The sequence below is a fragment of the Haliotis rufescens genome, unplaced genomic scaffold, assembly GCF_023055435.1.
Source record: "Haliotis rufescens isolate VD_foot unplaced genomic scaffold, xgHalRufe1.0.p SCAF_1, whole genome shotgun sequence".
Lineage (NCBI taxonomy): Eukaryota > Metazoa > Mollusca > Gastropoda > Lepetellida > Haliotidae > Haliotis > Haliotis rufescens.
The window spans coordinates 61,157,241-61,176,331 of NW_025963779.1; the positions used below are offsets into that span (position 1 = coordinate 61,157,241).

The 19,091-nt window shown below is 42.5% G+C and overlaps 1 protein-coding gene across 5 annotated transcripts in view; it reads right to left on the reverse strand.

The window, feature by feature from the left end:
- The window catches only part of LOC124145051 (nuclear receptor coactivator 2-like), a 161,658-nt gene that overhangs the window by 54,581 nt on the left and 87,986 nt on the right, over positions 1-19,091 (reverse strand). The gene's annotated exons all lie outside the window — the stretch shown is intronic.

A 19,091-nucleotide genomic window follows, 5' to 3' on the forward strand; every position in this document is an offset into this window, starting at 1 on the left:
CGCAAGTCACATGTGCTGATGACGAGAGGCTGATCAACCAGCCTCAAAAACTGACACAAGAGCAAAGCTACAGTAGCACTAGCAGAGAAATAATCGCCTTGCTAATGTTGCCATGGCTACCAAGAGAAATGTAAAAGGCAGTCTCAGTTGTTTTGCTGCCGAGTATGGACAATAACAGAGCTCAGGTAGACAGTGGGTCTGCATTGCCTCCTCCCTCCCTCCTCTTCCTCCTGCCCTAGGCTAGCCACTAACTCCCTGCCCACACAACCAGAAACACGAGCTCTCTCCCAATGCAGTCTCGCCTGGTCCATGGTGTTGTGTTCACTGACAGTCATCTTACATGTCCACCCCCTTTTTCCCCCCAGCTGCTGTGGACATTGTTCCCTGCAAGTCTCCCCTCCACCAGGTGTTGTGCCCAGCAAGGTCAGTAAAGCTGACACAGTTGGTGGCATGTTGCAAAATAAACCCAGGCATAACCAACAGTAATGGCTGCAACAATATTCCAATTAATCACTACTCATGAATATATGCCACATGGAAATCAGAAGATATCAAAAGTATCAATCCCCTGCATGAGTGTTCTAATCCAGATACCCCTGGCATCAGAAATGGCTCTTGTCACCTACACAAAGAATGGTGATATTATGAAGGTATCAGTGTACAGTATTGCTGTCAATACAGTTAATCATATTGGTAGTAATATCCTTCTCAAGTATATCTCAAATGGTTAAACACATCACCTTTTCATGACATTCAATCCATGACCATATAGATAAAATGCTGTTGTGGCATAATGTGTGAAAATGTGAGACGAAATACTCACGCTAAGCAATATATTTGAAACATTTTCAGTAGCTCTTTAACCTCATCCAACTTTCCCATATACAAATAAAGATGACTCAAACACCAAACTATAGATTCTGAAGCAAACAAGACATTACCTCTGCCATTTCTAGCTCCTAATTTAATGTGTGACAGCATAACTGTATCATATGGAACCCCAGCAGCAGCAGCCAGATGAGGAGCCTACTGCACTCTGATTCCACCTCAGACTGGCTCCTGCTAGTGATTCAACAGGTGTCTACTCTACCCACAGAGGGAAGTCCTACAATGGATGCGTACATCAGACTGCAAGTGTCATTGCAATGCATCTACTACAGCTTCCCCATCTCTCAACAGTGTAAGACGGAGCCGAAACTCACTGCTGGAGCTCTGCAGTTGAGGTTTGTAGGAGACAGCCGGGGTGAGTGAGTGGGTGAGTGAGTGAGTGAGTGAGTGAAAAGAGTCATACTCTTGCAAAATGAGTGAGTGAGTGAGTTGACCCGAAACTCACTGCTGGAACTCTGCAGTTGAGGTTTATAGGAGACAGCCGGGGTGTGTGAGTGAGTGAGTGAGTGAAGAGAGTCATACTCTCGCAAAATGAGTGAGTGAGTGAGTTGAGCCGAAGCTCAGCAGTAGTGGTTTGTGTAGGAGACAGCCAGGGTGAGTGAGTGAAGAGAGTCACGCTACGGCCAAATGAGTAAGTGAGTGAGTTGAGCCAAAACTCACTGCTTGAGCTCATCACTTGAGGTGTGTGTAGGAGACAGCCAGGGTAAGTGAGTGAAGAGAGTCACGCTACCGCCAAATGAGTGAGTGAGTGAGTTGAGCCGAAGCTCACTTCTGGAGCTCAGCAGTTGAGGTGTGTGTAGGAGACAGCCAGGGAGAGTGAGTGAAGAGAGTCACGCTACCGCCAAATGAGTGAGTGAGTGAGTTGAGCCGAAGCTCACTTCTGGAGCTCAGCAGTTGAGGTGTGTGTAGGAGACAGCAAGGGTGAGTGAGTGAAGACAGTCACGCTACGGCCAAATGAGTGAGTGAGTGAGTTGAGACGAAGCTCACTTCTGGAGCACAGCAGTTGAGGTGTGTGTAGGAGACAGCCAGGGTGAGTGAGTGAAGAGAGTCACGCTACCGCCAAATGAGTGAGTGAGTGAGTTGAGCCGAAGCTCACTTCTGGAGCTCAGCAGTTGAGGTGTGTGTAGGAGACAGCCAGGGTGAGTGAGTGAAGAGAGTCACGCTACCGCCAAATGAGTGAGTGAGTGAGTTGAGCCGAAGCTCACTTCTGGAGCTCAGCAGTTGAGGTGTGTGTAGGAGACAGCCAGGGTGAGTGAGTGAAGAGAGTCACGCTACGGCCAAATGAGTGAGTGAGTGAGTTGAGCCGAAGCTCACTTCTGGAACTCAGCAGTTGAGGTGTGTGTAGGAGACAGCCAGGGTGAGTGAGTGAAGAGAGTCTCACTACCACCAACAAATGTATGAGTGTGTGGGTGAGTGAAGAGAACACCAATGTGTAGCAGTGTCTCCAGTCTACATGTGTGGCATTACAATTGATGCTCAAGCAACGCAGTGGAGAAACTTGATCACAACAGACACCAATGTCTAGCGGTGTCTCCAGTCTACATGTGTGGCATTACAATGGATGCTAAAGCAACGCAGTGGAGAAACTTGATCACAACAGACACCAATGTCTAGCGGTGTCTCCAGTCTACATGTGTGGCATTACAATGGATGCTCAAGCAACACAGTGGAGACACCAATATCTAGCGGTGTCCCCAGTCCACTCCCAAGTCCAGTACACCCTTGGCGATAAAAATCTGATTTACAGATCCACTGAAACTGGAAACTATCTTTCCCTAAATGCATATTACCATGTTTAACCCAAAAGAATGCATGTACACAGTTCAACTGCAAGAAAAGCTTGATAAACAGCACACATGGTAACATATTCAGATACATTTTTTAACTCATTTTCCCCCACCAACAACCAACCAGAAAGCCAGGAAACAAAAGAATCTAGCCCTATGTGGTGCAGCTGAACAAAAGTTGTGGAGGGATTTGGATACCACATACCAGATGAAAAATGGAACAAAACATTTTTAAACAACAAAAACATCACGCTTGAGTTACATGTTTCTACAGCTTACATATTTGACCATGGAATTCAAAAGTCAAATATGGAAATGCTATTTTTCACAATTTCAGGTTACCATAATTTATCGAATTTTCAACCATGGATATAAAAGTAAAATGATCTATAATATTTTGCTGTACTTGCTTAAGGGGCACATCTGTACAGAAGTCTCAAGGTCAATCAATGGTCCTTTGTCCCTAAAGGTAAATCAGAAAAAAGTCTTATTGTCTGGTTAAAACTCCGTGAGAACATTGTGGGGAGGTTGCAAGACCAACCAAGGCCACAGTGTGAGGACAGGGCTGAACACCACCCTACTAAGTCCTCCTCTAGCCCTCCTGGCTGTGTCTTGGACAATATAGCACACACAATGCAGGGGCTAACCAGCTGGGCCTACAGCCTTCAGCCATACATCACACAGACTTTCAGCACCTCTACTAACGAGCAGAATCAATGATCCATGAAAACAGCTTTGGAGTCGCTTGACTGGTGTTTCTGGCTGTCACAATGTAGGGCAGGAGTGCTGCTTGCAGTTCTAATAGCCTTCCTTCTGGTCACTTGGTCAGGTGTGCCAAACATTGCACATTTGCAATAGGAATATGGTTTAACGGGTTAGGCATGCATATTGCACAGCTGTGAAATGACCAGGCATTTGGTCCGTGTGCATGCATCCTATAGCTAATAGCTACTGCCGTCTTGGAATATGGTTTAATGAGTTAGGCATGAATCCTGTACAGTTGGGACATGACCAGACATTTGGTCTGTGTGTAGCCCATAGCTTCTGGCTCCTGCCATGATGGAATGGTTCAATGAGTTAGGTATGAATACCGTACAGAGGAACATGACCAGACATTTGGTTGTGTACAGCCAAAAAGCTATTGGCAACTGCCTTCATTGAATATGGTTCAATGAGTTAGGCACGCATATTGTACAGTTGTGACATAACTGAACAATCAGTCCTGCACTGCCCAAAAGCTGCTTACAACATAGACAAGCTGCAACATGGTTTAACAGACTATGAAGACACACTTACATCTAAGACAAACTTGTGAGGCTTCGAACGACCAGTTCTTTCTGACATCAAACATAACTGAGTGAGACTAGAAACCTATTAGTAGCATCCTTGTGGTGTCTCATGTGTGTGATTCCTCACAATCAGTAGGGCAACAGCTTCAACAGCTTCAACTGCAGCTATACAGCTACACAGCTACACTATTTTGGACAAACAAAACCAAGTTCTCATGCAGGCAACATTGTTGCTAGAGTGCTTAAAGCATTAGGCCGTTCAAGTTAATCTAAACCAAAAATACTCTTTATGAGCTGAGACAAAAACATTTTCAAATTTCATCTTTCATTAAAACATTCAACCTTTAAGTACATGTACCTGCAAGTTTTAAAAAGAAGAGTCATGCCACTTGGAAGTGCTCCAGAGGGAGGTATTCATTCAGATGAAGGAGTCACTGTCCTTCCTCTAAAAGTGAGTTGGAAAACTGAATTATTTTCCTTAAACCGTCTTGCTGAAATCAATCCCTCCAACATGTCTAAAGAGTGTGGTAATTACCATGAACAGGCAACATATTCCTTCTTGTCTCTGGAACAATATCACCTAAGTTCAGGAAATCACAAAAGCATGTTATTCTCAGGAACCAATCATGTGAACATGAAGCAACCACTCAGACATTAACCATCAGAACTTCACAAAATAGAACAAGGAAGTGCGCTGTTGATAAGTAAAATGTGTGAATTTAATAAACAATCAAGACAAAGGTATTTAATTAATTACGTACTTTAAATGGAGTGATGATTAATATGTCCCCCATGCCTTACAATACATCTGTTTAAATCCCCTGTTCCATAATCATGATAAACAATGTTAAAATGAACATACCACACAATCAGCTGTCTAGAAAGTGTTATCAGTGTGTCAAACATTGCACAAAGACAGGTGGCATAACAAGCCTGGAGCAGAATCACAGGAAGCACTTCTGAGAGGTCCTCACCACAAGCCTACTGACATACACATATAGATGTGAACAGTTGTCAGAAATTGAAACAAAAATTGTTCTATTTCACAATTTGGGTTTGGAATAAACATGTGTTCACTTGGCCTCATGCATATAACTGTCTAAATGGACTTGGCCAGAGTTGAAGCGTAAAACCTGTGTTCAACATGTCTTCATTTATTGAGTTTTATATGTATAAATGATGTGCACACTGTGTAAAACCTATCGGTGCTTAAGTTGTTTGTTGTTTAACGCTGCACTCAGCCATATTCCAGCCATATGAGGGCAGTCTGTAAATAATTGAGTCTGGACCAGACAATCCAGTATTTGATAGCATGAGCGACAAGCATAGTCGCCTTTAACAGCAAACATGGGTTGCTGAAGACCTATTCTACCAAATCCCGCCCATCCTAGTATCAGCCAATCAGAAAACAGTTGTCCACTCGTGGGTGTTGCCTATTTATTTTGGGAGGGTCTATCACACTGTATATGGAGACAGTAACATACAAAAAATTACCTTCTTAGCCAATCAAATGCCACAGACTCACTTTCAATTTATTTATAACATATCAGCACAATTTTAATATCCATAGTCATCCCATCCACATGAAAAGCATGTTTTAAAGGTTAAAACTGCACAAAGATGTAGGACTGGATTACCATGTGTTGTGTCTAAATACCAGTGAGTAGATATTTCAGAAAAGATTTCCTAGGAATTTCTAGCATGTGTCTAACTGGTCTACAAATGTAAGTGTTTAGCATTGTGCATGGCACTTCCCCACACCACACCCTTTACTACCTCTCTACCATAGTAATCTGTTATGAATAATGGAGAAACTATCTGCATCACTGACAAAAACAACAAGATGACCATGGAAAATTTTGAGTAGGTTGTTTTTCCGTGAAGATGAAACCTGTCTCCATATATACCTTCATAGTGTACATACCTCGCTCAACAAACAAGATTCAAGAGCTGTTCTGTTCAAACAACCTGATTTGTGTGATCATCTGGTAAAAGATTATGTTGATAACATCCCAGTGTATGCTTGTTAGTTGTAATGCACCGTCTACTCAGAACAAAATGACTATAAAAAGCTCAGTGTCACAAAGAGTGCAGCAAAATGTGATATGGGTGGTAATAGGACCTGTAGGACACAAGACCAGAACAGACAAGGGACGCCACTCTTACAACACACCAGGATAATGACTGCAGATAGAAAGGAAGGTCATTGAGTCGAGAGAGGTGAAATAGCCAGACATTGCAGTAGACATTACAGTATTACACAAATAAATAATAAATGTAACAAATATTACTAAAGTTAAAGATTAAAATACTCATAGCCTTGACCATGTTGACTAGTTCAAAATAATGGTTTTGTCGGATAACCCTGAAAAATATATGTTTTAATTTCATCGCAACCTGTTATATATTTGCATTGTTTGGACTCAACCAAGTCATTTCTTGGAAGTCGATTCAACACATGTCATTTCTTGGAAATCAACATCACATCTCCCACTATAGGGGAGACAGGTTTTTGAAATGGTCCAAAAAAATGCTGAATGAATTTATTTCTCCAACCAACTTTATTAAATGACTGGATTTTAGTCATTTGAAATTGTACCAAAGTAACAGTTAGTTTGAAATATCTCCCCAACCGTAATACATATCACAAATCTCTCCACCCTGAACTTTGACCTGGCTAAACCTTCAGCTGCAGACGACGACACGAGAGATAGCTCATTGTTGTGAATCTTTCACAGTGGTTCGTATGGTTTGCTTTGTTGTGCATGTTCTGAAAAAAGTATCGTGTATGATGAGCTGTTGTTCTGACATCCAATGTATACAATATTCTAATTGGTCAGCAGCAGCAATTGTCCTATGCATCAATGTTTAGGCTGTCGATAGATCAATGTTTTCATACGCACAGTTTTTGTGTCAAAAGGCGTAATTTAAAAGAGGCATCAGTGGATTTATAAGGGGTGTCAGTGGAATAAAAGCAACATCTTTTTAACCAATCACTATCCAGCATGCCCCAATGTCATTGTATAATGCTAATTTATAACCCAGACACTTGTATCATGCTGCAGCACATATAAAAAATTAAATGTCACAATAACATCAATAATGTTATTATTCATGTTATTGTGACATCATAAAAATTGTGATTGCATAAATACATTAGCTTACACTTCTGAAACCAATAAATGATGTATGATACTGTTGCCAGGGTTTGTTATCTGCTAATATAAGATAGCTACGCAATAAATCACAAATGACAATGGAGAACGCAGCGTGGTTTATTTCATGATAAAACATTGTTCTGTCATGACGTCATTTTTGGAGATTCGAACATGCGCTTGCAACTTGATGATGTCATAAATTAGACAAAGTCATTTTTGAGAGGGAAGTGTCGAGTGAGTTTTTCTCCATAGATGTAGCTGGTCAATGTAGATAAACGCTATAGCTGAATGATTGCTTCCAAAAATGACAGAGATATGACATCTGTAGTGGGAGAAAAGGTACAGATAATCGACGTGAAAATTTGAGAATATGCAGGAAAGACCAAACCCTATTCATAAAATGGATTTGTCCAACATTGCCGAGGTTGGATTCTATTCAGGGAGTCATCATTATCAAAATCTGGGTAAATATTTTTAAAGCTTGTAAAGCTGAGCCCCTCATGGTTTATTCTCCCTGCAGTGTTTTATTGTACGATAAACAACTCCCACTCACCATTTATTTCTTAACTTAAATGCATTTGATATTCATTTTCCATCCATCTTGTGCTTACAGAATATTCACAACAATTGTATCTGTCCTGCTGCTGCTGCTGCTGCTGTAGTGAAATCAGAAACTGAGAAACATTAGAAGTTTGATTTCAAGAGGCTCAAACAGGACACAGCTATGAAATGTCCCATCATTGTGTCAACTTGAAGAGGGATTAATTGCAGGACAGACTGCAGGTGATATCCTAGCCAGTCAGGTGGGTTACATTTGGTTTGAGTGGGCTGGGTGCTAAGGGGTGTATGGGTGTGGTTGCTCAGCTGGGTGTGGGTGTGGGTGTGGGTCTGTGGGTGTGGTTGTGGGTCTGTGGGTGTGGGTCTTGGTGTGTGACTTGTCTGAGGAAAATAAAAATGATATTAAGATATAAAGTTCAAATTCAAAGGCTTGCTTTTAATTATTATTTTCTTTCTAATTTATCACTGGTATTGGCATCCTGTAAATGTCTAAGGTCACATTTCGGTAAACCTACACTAACCCCTCGATCCATTCCTGTGGTTCTCGAGAACTCAAAGACCTGCCCCTGATATTCCTTAGCCAAATTCGTTTGCTGCGCCACTCAGTCTATCGGACCAATCAGGATGTGAGGTACAAACCAGAGGTTGGCGATATCAACAACATGGCCCTAGTCCCATTGATAACGTTGATAGTGTGACTCAGGGAGAAATACAACATTGAAAAACCGACGGACACGCAAAACAAAGACCACAAATATCATTTTGATGGAAAGGATGTCTTCCAATCTCATTAAAATCAGATCTTAGTTATCGCTACCGCTTAACAAAGATCTGAGGACATCCCATTAGGGGTCATGTCAGAACGACCTTTCATCCGACCAATCAGAGCGTAGCTTACCAGATCATGAAAGTGACAGTCGGAATGTGTTTTCTAATCATGCAACCTCGAAACCTTTACACCGGGTATTCCGAACCATAGATACAGGTTTAACGACTGAATCCATACAATCTAGACCATATATTTTCCATTCCAGAAAGTTCTTTTCTTCAGGTTTCACATTTTTAATCAAGAATTTGTTAAAATATGTTTTGAAGCGTAGTTGCCAATTTGAGACTAGAGCCGTAAATCACAAGAAAACTGCCTTCTGATTGGCTAATGTCGACTTCTTGTCAGTCCTTCCATTGGTCGGTCAAAATTCGCGCAAGGTCGGTCTGACGTGACCCGTAATGGGATGTCCTCAGATCTTTGTTTAGCGATAGCGAGAACTAAGATCTGATTTTAATGAGATTGGGATGTCTTCATGTCCTCCCTTACCCATTTTCTTTTTCCTTGTTGATTGTCAGTAAAATGTTAATGAAAATCAAGGGCGGATAAGTTGAGATCACGAGAACCACAGGAATGGATCCAAGGGTAAGTTTAGGTTTACCGAAAAGCCAGACCTGGAGATATAAAGGATGTCATTTAAACCTCTAAATTTCTTGTTCAAAGAATCAAGAATCAAGAATCAAGAATTTTTATTTTACAGAACACACTCGTAGGGCAGGGTACAAATGTTTGTTTTGTCATAAAACATTTCTTACTTGTTCTAACTGTCATACAATCTGTTCCATTCTTTGGAAATAGCAAGATATGCATCAAGAGACCTGTCAGACAATCTTTACCAATTACAACCTCTGGTAATTCAATCTTCATAGATGTTTGCTGAGGTAGTATCCCATGCAATATTTCCTGATTATCAGTGGTTTATAGAGCGAGACACACATATTGTGTTGCGGTATGCTGAAGAATGTACACTGAGGAAACAGCCAGCTGACCACCAGGGACACTATTCTACTTGGTGTCTATGGTATTTGCTTCTGGTATTTGTCTGTGGTGTTCAGGACATGGCTTTTAAACAGTCTTTGGCATTACCTCCATGGAACATTGCCCTAGTTGCTGTATCAGACATCTTCCCTTATGTGTGACACATGTGTAGGCACATGACAATGTTGTACACTGACACATGACAATGTTTCTTACAGACACATGACAATGTTGTACACTGACACATGGCAATGTTTCCTACAGACACATGACAATGTTGCACACTGACACATGACAATGTTTCACACAGACACATGACAATGTTGCACACTGACACATGACAATGTTTCACACACACATGAAAATGTTGTACACTGACACATGGCAATGTTTCACACAGACACATGACAATGTTGCACACTGACACATGACAATGTTGCACACTGACACATGACAATGTTGTACACTTTACAATGGTAACCCTAAAACCCTTCACAGAGTTAACCACAATATCAACACATGACCATAGTACAAACTAGATACCTGGTGTCCAACACTACTCAGGCTAGAGCCACGTGACCATACTACAAACCAGATACCTGGTGTCCAACATACTCAGGGTAGAGCCACATGACCATAGTACAAACCAGATACCTGGTGTCCAACAAACTCAGGGTAGAGCCTCATGACCATAGTACAAACCAGATACCTGGTGTCCAACATACTCAGGGTAGAGCCACATGACCATAGTACAAACCAGATACCTGGTGTCCAACATACTCAGGGTAGAGCCACATGACCATAGTACAAACCAGATACCTGGTGTCCAACAAACTCAGGGTAGAGCCTCATGACCATAGTACAAACCAGATACCTGGTGTCCAACAAACTCGGGGTAGAGCCACGTGACCATAGTACAAACCAGATACCTGGTGTCCAACAAACTCGGGGTAGAGCCACATGTCCATAGTACAAACCAGATACCTGGTGTCCAACATACTCAGGGTAGAGCCACATGACCATAGTACAAACCAGATACCTGGTGTCCAACAAACTCAGGGTAGAGCCACATGACCATAGTACAAACCAGATACCTGGTGTCCAACAAACTCAGGGTAGAGCCACATGACCATAGTACAAACCAGATACCTGTAGAGCCACATGACCATTTATTTGATCAATATCATTTCTCAGAAGAATGAGTGTGAATATTGAGGAAACTACAGGAAACTGTTCCATGCAATATGCCCTAGATATTAATCGCAAGCCTTAGCAGAGTTATGACAGGCACATGCACAGTAAATGTCACCAGAGTGTCCTGTGCAAGCCTTAGACATTCAAGCTTTTATTGAAGATGATATATATTAATAACTGAATTTCATTTATCCAACTGTCTCCTTGGTCTCAGGAAACTATTTTTTTATTCTGGTGGTTACCGACCATGTCATTTGAAACAGCCATCAGTTCCTCTTCTCGTCTCTTGCCTTGATATGGAGGTCACATGAACTTTGATGTTACGCTCTGTTGATTGGCTACTGACTTTGTGGGTGTGTCAAGTTGCTTACTTAAATTAAACTTAAATTAAACAATCACCTGATATATGTCACGACACAGTAGGTATTCCAACGCCTAAAATGTTTATCAATCTTAATATATTTGTCTATTTTGATATAGATAATTGTGTTTGATTAAATTATTGTTGATAACACAAATTTTCATCATCAAATTTAATCATACAGGTTGAATATGCACATTTATTTTCGGTTCATCCAGGTACAAATCGAAAAACCAATGCTCAAACTTTTGTAAGATTCCCCTGCACAGAATGGTAACCAATGACATCACAATTGTCTGCAAAGCATTGTGATGCAATTTCAGATCAGGCATACCTCCTGTGGCAGCCAGTTTTCGATGATAAATTAACCACAAGTAACTTTAGTCCCCTTCTACTTCAACATGTTCAAGGCATTTTCTCTGAAAGTAGACAAACAAGTCTTTTCTTCTATTCCATAACATACTTGTTTCAAATGTCCAGTCTATCCTATGATAAATGTGGTATTTAGGGATATTTTTTGTTGTTGTTTTTTATGGTTCCCAAAATAGTTTTAACAGCGATATAATTAAATGGCTTCACTCAGAAGCATTAAACGTTGAGATTGAGATTTTCTGCTGCAGTATATTAAACGAGAGCCCTTAAATCTTTCATTGTTAACATTCGAGTTGTGACTAGGACCTCATGATTTTCATCCTTGAATTCCCACACTGCATAAGGATAAAGTTACAGTCAGGTGTTCCAGCTACTTACTAGCTTAGACTGCAGGTTGGAAACATCAAGACACACACGTCCTTCATAAGGACACAGGTGAGAGACACACATCCTTCAGAGACTTGCCATTTGTGTACTGGAAATGGTCACTTTTCCTTAGACCCTTGCTCCAAACAAACCCCACAACCCTGAGATTCTAGCTGGCAACACATATTAATCTCAATGGGATATTTGATGAGAAGTAGTCTTACAAACATCCTGATTAAACAAATGCTAAAAATAAGTCCTAATCCTCAGCTGACCCTGGTTTGCGACAACAGTACACATTGTCAAGACGGTGACAACTCACTGCCACTATCAAGTCCCCATTTCTCTACTTCCTCACTTCCAGCTGCATGTTTATCTGCGGTACTGGTAATCTACGAATCTTGTGGATCCTCCTGCTGCTGCTGCCTGTCCATGCATTCCAGCCATAGTCTCCATCAGGTGGTCAGCATCACTGGGCTTCCTTCCTTATCATCCCTCCTAGACAAGCACATACCTAGCACCTCAACATCTACCGCTCTTCCTTCAACTGAATCATGAGGATGTATTTCATCTGCTGACCACACATATGGCCATCAGGTTCCCCTTATTCTCCCCTCTATAAGCACCTGGATGTGAGTTGCCTCAACACCTCACATGGGAGTTGAGACCACCTCCATATAGTTCTACCCTCCACAGTGGAGCCACAATAATAGGACTCTTCACTCCACAGTGGAGCCACATCAATAGGACTCTACCCTGCAGTGGAGTCACAATAATAGGACTCTACCCTGCAGTGGAGTCACAATAATAGGACTCTACCCTGCAGTGGAGCCACAATAATAGGACTCTACCCTGCAGTGGAGTCACAATAATAGGACTCTACCCTGCAGTGGAGCCACAATAATAGGACTCTACCCTGCAGTGGAGTCACAATAATAGGACTCTACCCTGCAGTGGAGTCACAATAATAGGACTCTACCCTGCAGTGGAGCCACATCAATAGGACTCTACCCTGCAGTGGAGCCACAATAATAGGACTCTACCCTGCAGTGGAGCCACAATAATAGGACTCTACCCTGCAGTGGAGTCACAATAATAGGACTCTACACTCAACAGTGGAGCCACAATAATAGGACTCTACCCTGCAGTGGAGTCACAATAATAGGACTCTACCCTGCAGTGGAGCCACAATAATAGGACTCTACCCTGCAGTGGAGTCACAATAATAGGACTCTACCCTGCAGTGGAGTCACAATAATAGGACTCTACCCTGCAGTGGAGTCACAATAAAAGGACTCTACCCTGCAGTGGAGTCACAATAATAGGACCCTACCCTGCAGTGGAGTCACAATAATAGGACTCTACCCTGCAGTGGAGTCACAATAATAGGACTCTACCCTGCAGTGGAGCCACAATAATAGGACTCTACCCTGCAGTGGAGTCACAATAATAGGACTCTACCCTGCAGTGGAGTCACAATAATAGGACTCTACCCTGCAGTGGAGTCACAATAAAAGGACTCTACCCTGCAGTGGAGTCACAATAATAGGACCCTACCCTGCAGTGGAGCCACAATAATAGGACTCTACCCTGCAGTGGAGTCACAATAATAGGACTCTACCCTGCAGTGGAGCCACAATAATAGGACTCTACCCTGCAGTGGAGTCACAATAATAGGACTCTACCCTGCAGTGGAGTCACAATAATAGGACTCTACCCTGCAGTGGAGTCACAATAAAAGGACTCTACCCTGCAGTGGAGTCACAATAATAGGACCCTACCCTGCAGTGGAGTCACAATAATAGGACTCTACCCTGCAGTGGAGTCACAATAATAGGACTCTACCCTGCAGTGGAGTCACAATAATAGGACTCTACCCTGCAGTGGAGTCACAATAATAGGACTCTACCCTGCAGTGGAGCCACAATAATAGGACTCTACCCTGCAGTGGAGTCACAATAATAGGACTCTACCCTGCAGTGGAGTCACAATAATAGGACTCTACCCTGCAGTGGAGCCACAATAATAGGACTCTACCCTGCAGTGGAGCCACAATAATAGGACTCTACACTCAACAGTGGAGCCACAATAATAGGACTCTACACTCAACAGTGGAGCCACATCAATAGCCTCTACACTCAACAGTGGAGCCACATCAATAGGACTCTACACTCAACAGTGGAGCCACAATAATAGCCTCTACACTCAACAGTGGAGCCACATCAATAGCCTCTACACTCAACAGTGGAGCCACATCAATAGGACTCTACACTCAACAGTGGAGCCACAATAATAGCCTCTACACTCAACAGTGGAGCCACATCAATAGCCTCTACACTCAACAGTGGAGCCACATCAATAGGACTCTACCCTCAACAGTGGAGCCACATCAATAGGACTCTACACTCAACAGTGGAGCCACAATAATAGCCTCTACACTCCACAGTGGAGCCACAATAATAGGACTCTACACTCCACAGTGGAGCCACATCAATATATCTCTACCCTCTACAGTGTCCCAACGAAAACAAGTCTTCCCTTCATAATCATCATGATTTCCACCCTAGTCAACAACAAAATTGCAAAGCCCACTTTTCCATACCTCTAGCAGTGAGTCATTTAGTTTTTTTTCACCAGTCAGCAATAAACCAGCTATTGCGTCTGGACCAGACACACCAGTATTTGATATAATAAGCAACAAACCAAAATATAGGTGTATGCCAAGTCAACCAAGTCACTGAGCATGAACAACTGATGAAGGGGGTCCCCCTCAATCCATCCCAGAATCCCCCCGGGGTCAAAATACTTAAATGTACCTCTACCTCACTAAGTGGTTCCCCCTCAACATACCAATCATACCCCTTCCTCCACCCCACCCATACTCCCTCAGCTTACACGACCCACCCATACTCTTTCAGCTTACACCACCCACCCATACTCCCTCAGCTGACACCACCCACCCATACTCCCTCAGCTTACACCACCCACCCATACTCCCTCAGCTTACACCACCCACCCATACTCCCACAGCTTACACCACCCACCCATACTCCCTCAGCTTACATCACCCACCCATACTCCATCAGCTTACACCACCCACCCATACTCCCTCAGCTTACACCACCCACCCATACTCCCTCAGCTGACACCACCCACCCATACTCCCTCAGCTTACACCACCCACCCATACTCCCTCAGCTTACACCACCCACCCATACTCCCTCAGCTTACACCACCCACCCATACTCCCTCAGCTTACACCACCCACCCATACTCCCTCAGCTGACACCACCCACCCATACTCCCTCAGCTCACACCACCCACCCATACTCCCTCAGCTTACACCACCCACCCATACTCCCTCAGCTCACACCACCCACCCATACTCCCTCAGCTTACACCACCCACCCATACTCCCTCAGCTTACACCACCCACCCATACTCCCTCAGCTTACACCACCCACCCATACTCCCTCAGCTTACACCACCCACCCATACTCCCTCAGCTTACACCACCCACCCATACTCCCTCAGCTTACACCACCCACCCATACTCCCTCAGCTTACACCACCCACCCATACTCCCTCAGCTTACACCACCCACCCATACTCCCTCAGCTTACACCACCCACCCATACTCCCTCAGCTTACACCACCCAGCCTTCTAACACCACAAACCTCTCCACCATATGATTCTCCTACCTGAATGCACTCAACCAGTTCACAAACACAACGTCTCACACAACAGACATCACACAACCCAGTGCTACACTTTTCCCCTCACTAGTTGTTTCATCATCACTGTAATTTCTACTGAATATTTCATGACAGAACCTGCGATTTTGAGTGTGTTGCTCAGGCTCCTATCGACTAACTGAATGAAAGAAAGAACCGGGAATCTGCCATGTGACTCTACAATGACAAATATGTGATTTAAACCAGCCCCAGTGAACATGCTGGAGCTTCATATACAAATATTTGCTGAGCACAATAAACATGTAGACTTGAGCCATGACTGCATTTGGTATGCTATGAAAATCTCATAATTCAGAACAGCAACATTAAGCGTTCCCATGTATCAAGCATGACAGCTTTATGATGAGCTATGTTTATTTTACAGTTTAATACTGTAGCAGATTTTTATTGCCATGTCAGAAGTAGCCATGTCCATAAGCCACTAAGACCCCTTCTTAGTTTGCCCTGCTGACCTTTTGGCCTAACAGTCCCATCCCACCTATAGCCTTGAAACTGGTATGCCTACCTGGAGATCAGCTTGCCCACAGCACTGGAAAGGAAGGTAAATAAATATCCAGTCACAACCCTCTTCCCAAGGCTGTCCCACCCGGGGCAGGGTGTGGGGACAGGGTGCGTCCTGATCTCACTGTGGGTAGACCAGGTCGAAGGTCACTGCTGTCCACCAGATGTCCATCTGCCACCAAATGTGTCAAGCTTTCAGCCCTGCTGACCTGATTGAGTCAAGATGGTAGGACCTGTTGCCAGCAACACGTAACAGTTACACTGTATCCCAAAGTTAGCCTGGTGTGTGCAGGCCAGTTTGGGCCAGATTCCTCTTCCACATCATTACAAAGTACTCCACATCATTACAAAGTACTCCACTGTGTTGGTATTAAAGTCCAGCTTTCAGAAATCCAGATAAATATAGCACTCCCTGTTCACCTCCATTGCTGGTCAGTCCACAGCTAGCTGTGGGATCTCACAGGTCATGTGACCAGTTACATAACGCATGTCCAGTAGTGTGGTCAGTCCAGCAACAATCTTAGGCCAATCAGCTCTCCGCTCCACTGCCCACTGAGCCTGCCTACATTCCTCAACAACTGGACTCTTGAATCAATACAGCCCAACCTCACTATAAGGCGGACTCACCTTCTCAACCTGTTTCATTATAACACACTGGAACAGGGAAGTGGTCAATGAATTACATACATATTTCAAGAAGTCATAATCTGTAAATAGAATCGACTGGAGCAAAGGAGCGACACCTTGAGTGGACACCTTGAGTGGACCCTCGCTACAGCGTGGATGCAGGGATGAGATGGGCAGTCTTGGTGAGCCTTACCATGTGTGATTACATTACCATGGAAAGGATGCGGTCATCTAGTGGCTAGGCAACACTTTATACTGCTTGGCCACCACAGAATAATTAACTCTCATATGGTAGAAATCAGTCTCTAAGAAAACACATGTTACTCTCCCTTCAAACGATTACTTCCAGCCTAAAAACAAAATAACCATGTTTCCTGTTTACACAAAAACTATCATATTGTGACGTCCTGTTCTAATATTTTCATTACACTTTTCAACCCTGCAATAATGCTTGACAAACAAATGAGTAATGTATAGGGGGGGCAGTGACAGTTCACGGAAGGCAGTTTGGTTGTTTTGGTTGTTTAACGCCGCACTCAGCAATATTCCAGCAATATGACGGCGGTCTGTAAATAATTGAGTCTGGACCAGACAATCCAGTGATTGACATCATGAGCATCGATCCACACAATTGAGATCGATGACATGCATCAACCAAGTCATCGAGCGTTATCAACCAAGTCAGCGAGTCTGACCACCCGATCCTGTTTGTTGCTCATGGAAGGCAATAGATTATATATATATATTGCCTATATCTTATCAGTGTGCAGCAGGGTAGAAGGTCATGGATTCTGGTCATCCACACAGGTTCTACAACAACAACAATCACCACACACAATACAAGGATACATCGTGGCTATCCAGAAGCTCATTTGATCAATTACACTTCTTAATCCCTTGTACAGTTATGGCATATTATGACAGATTTCACAACCCAGGGTCAGATGTGAAACCAACAGAATAAACAGTTTTCTTCCAAATTACACAAAAATACTAGTCCACAAAACTTGTTACTTAACATAACCTACGAATCCCAAGTGTTACCCTGAATAGCCACTGATAATCATATACAGGTACCTCATAGGGAGACATCAGTTACCATATTTCCCAGAGTAAAATGCACACCTTTTTTTTCGAAAACACATCTGCGTATAAGGGGTGCACATAATACATGCCATAACAATGAGTTTTGATGTTTTTTTCCCAACGCGAAGACATTACTGTGAGCCAATAATACTGGAGTTACCATGTCAACAAATCTGTACTCATGTACACAACAAAATCATGTAGTTACACTGTCAGATTATATAAAGTGTATACTGTATACTTGCCTATTGTTTGTAAATATTTATTCAAAATTTCTTTCAAAATTGTTTACACTAATTTCAGGGAAATCGTGTGTGAAGTTATCAACAGATTGGATCACTGTCCAATTACCGCTGTTGACATCTTGAAATGAACTTCAGTTGACGGAGAATAGATAAATATTTTTTAAATGTAATACTTTGATTAATTGAAAGTCACATTTATCGAAGTTTGACTATTATATGTCAACAATTTTTCGCAATTGCGACCATGGGAACCTTGACAGTGACTTGTCAAATTATTCCAAATGTGAAAAATATCGTGAAAAATATGTGGCGATTCTCAAGGTAATATTATTGGGTATGTTTTAACCGAATCACTGGTAGACTGGAAGAAAACATGTGTAAGGCTGAATGCTATTTCCGGCTTCGTTAACAAGATAATCTTAATCTCTGCATATAAAACAATGCATAGCAGAACAGGTAATATAATTTAAAAGGTAAATCATAATCTCCAGTGACGTTTTATCACAAATGTCAAATTTGTATTGACAAGTTTGGTTTCATGTGTTAGTTTACCTGAATTTGCTGAAGGGGATACAATAAACATTTTTCTGTCCATAATGCTCCAATTTTAAAAATAAAAATACTGAATCCTCTCGAAGGGTGTGTGAACTATACTCCAGAGAAAATATGGTAACTAGTTCCCTTTAACCCTGCATACATTTATCCACACGTAAAAAATGAGGACAGTCCTAAATCCTGAAGGTAACCAAGCCCATACCAATTCACTGACTGTCACAATATGTTCAGGAGGGTAACAAGAAGTAATATGTTTGAATGACAACTTCTTTATTTGCACTGTTATGCATGTGTCCATGCTTGATTAAGTGCTTTGACAGTGCACCTATACACACAGCCTGTTATTGGTCATGCATAGTTATTCCATGGCTCAGGGGTGCAAATGTGACATCAAAACCTTGGTTCTCAAGACAGTGATAGGGTATAAACCTCGGTCATCCAGCTCAATGTATACATGTGACATTTCTCCTATGTCTAAGACGTACAGTTACAGCACATAAACCCTGGTCATCCAGCTCAATGTATACATGTAACATTTATCCTA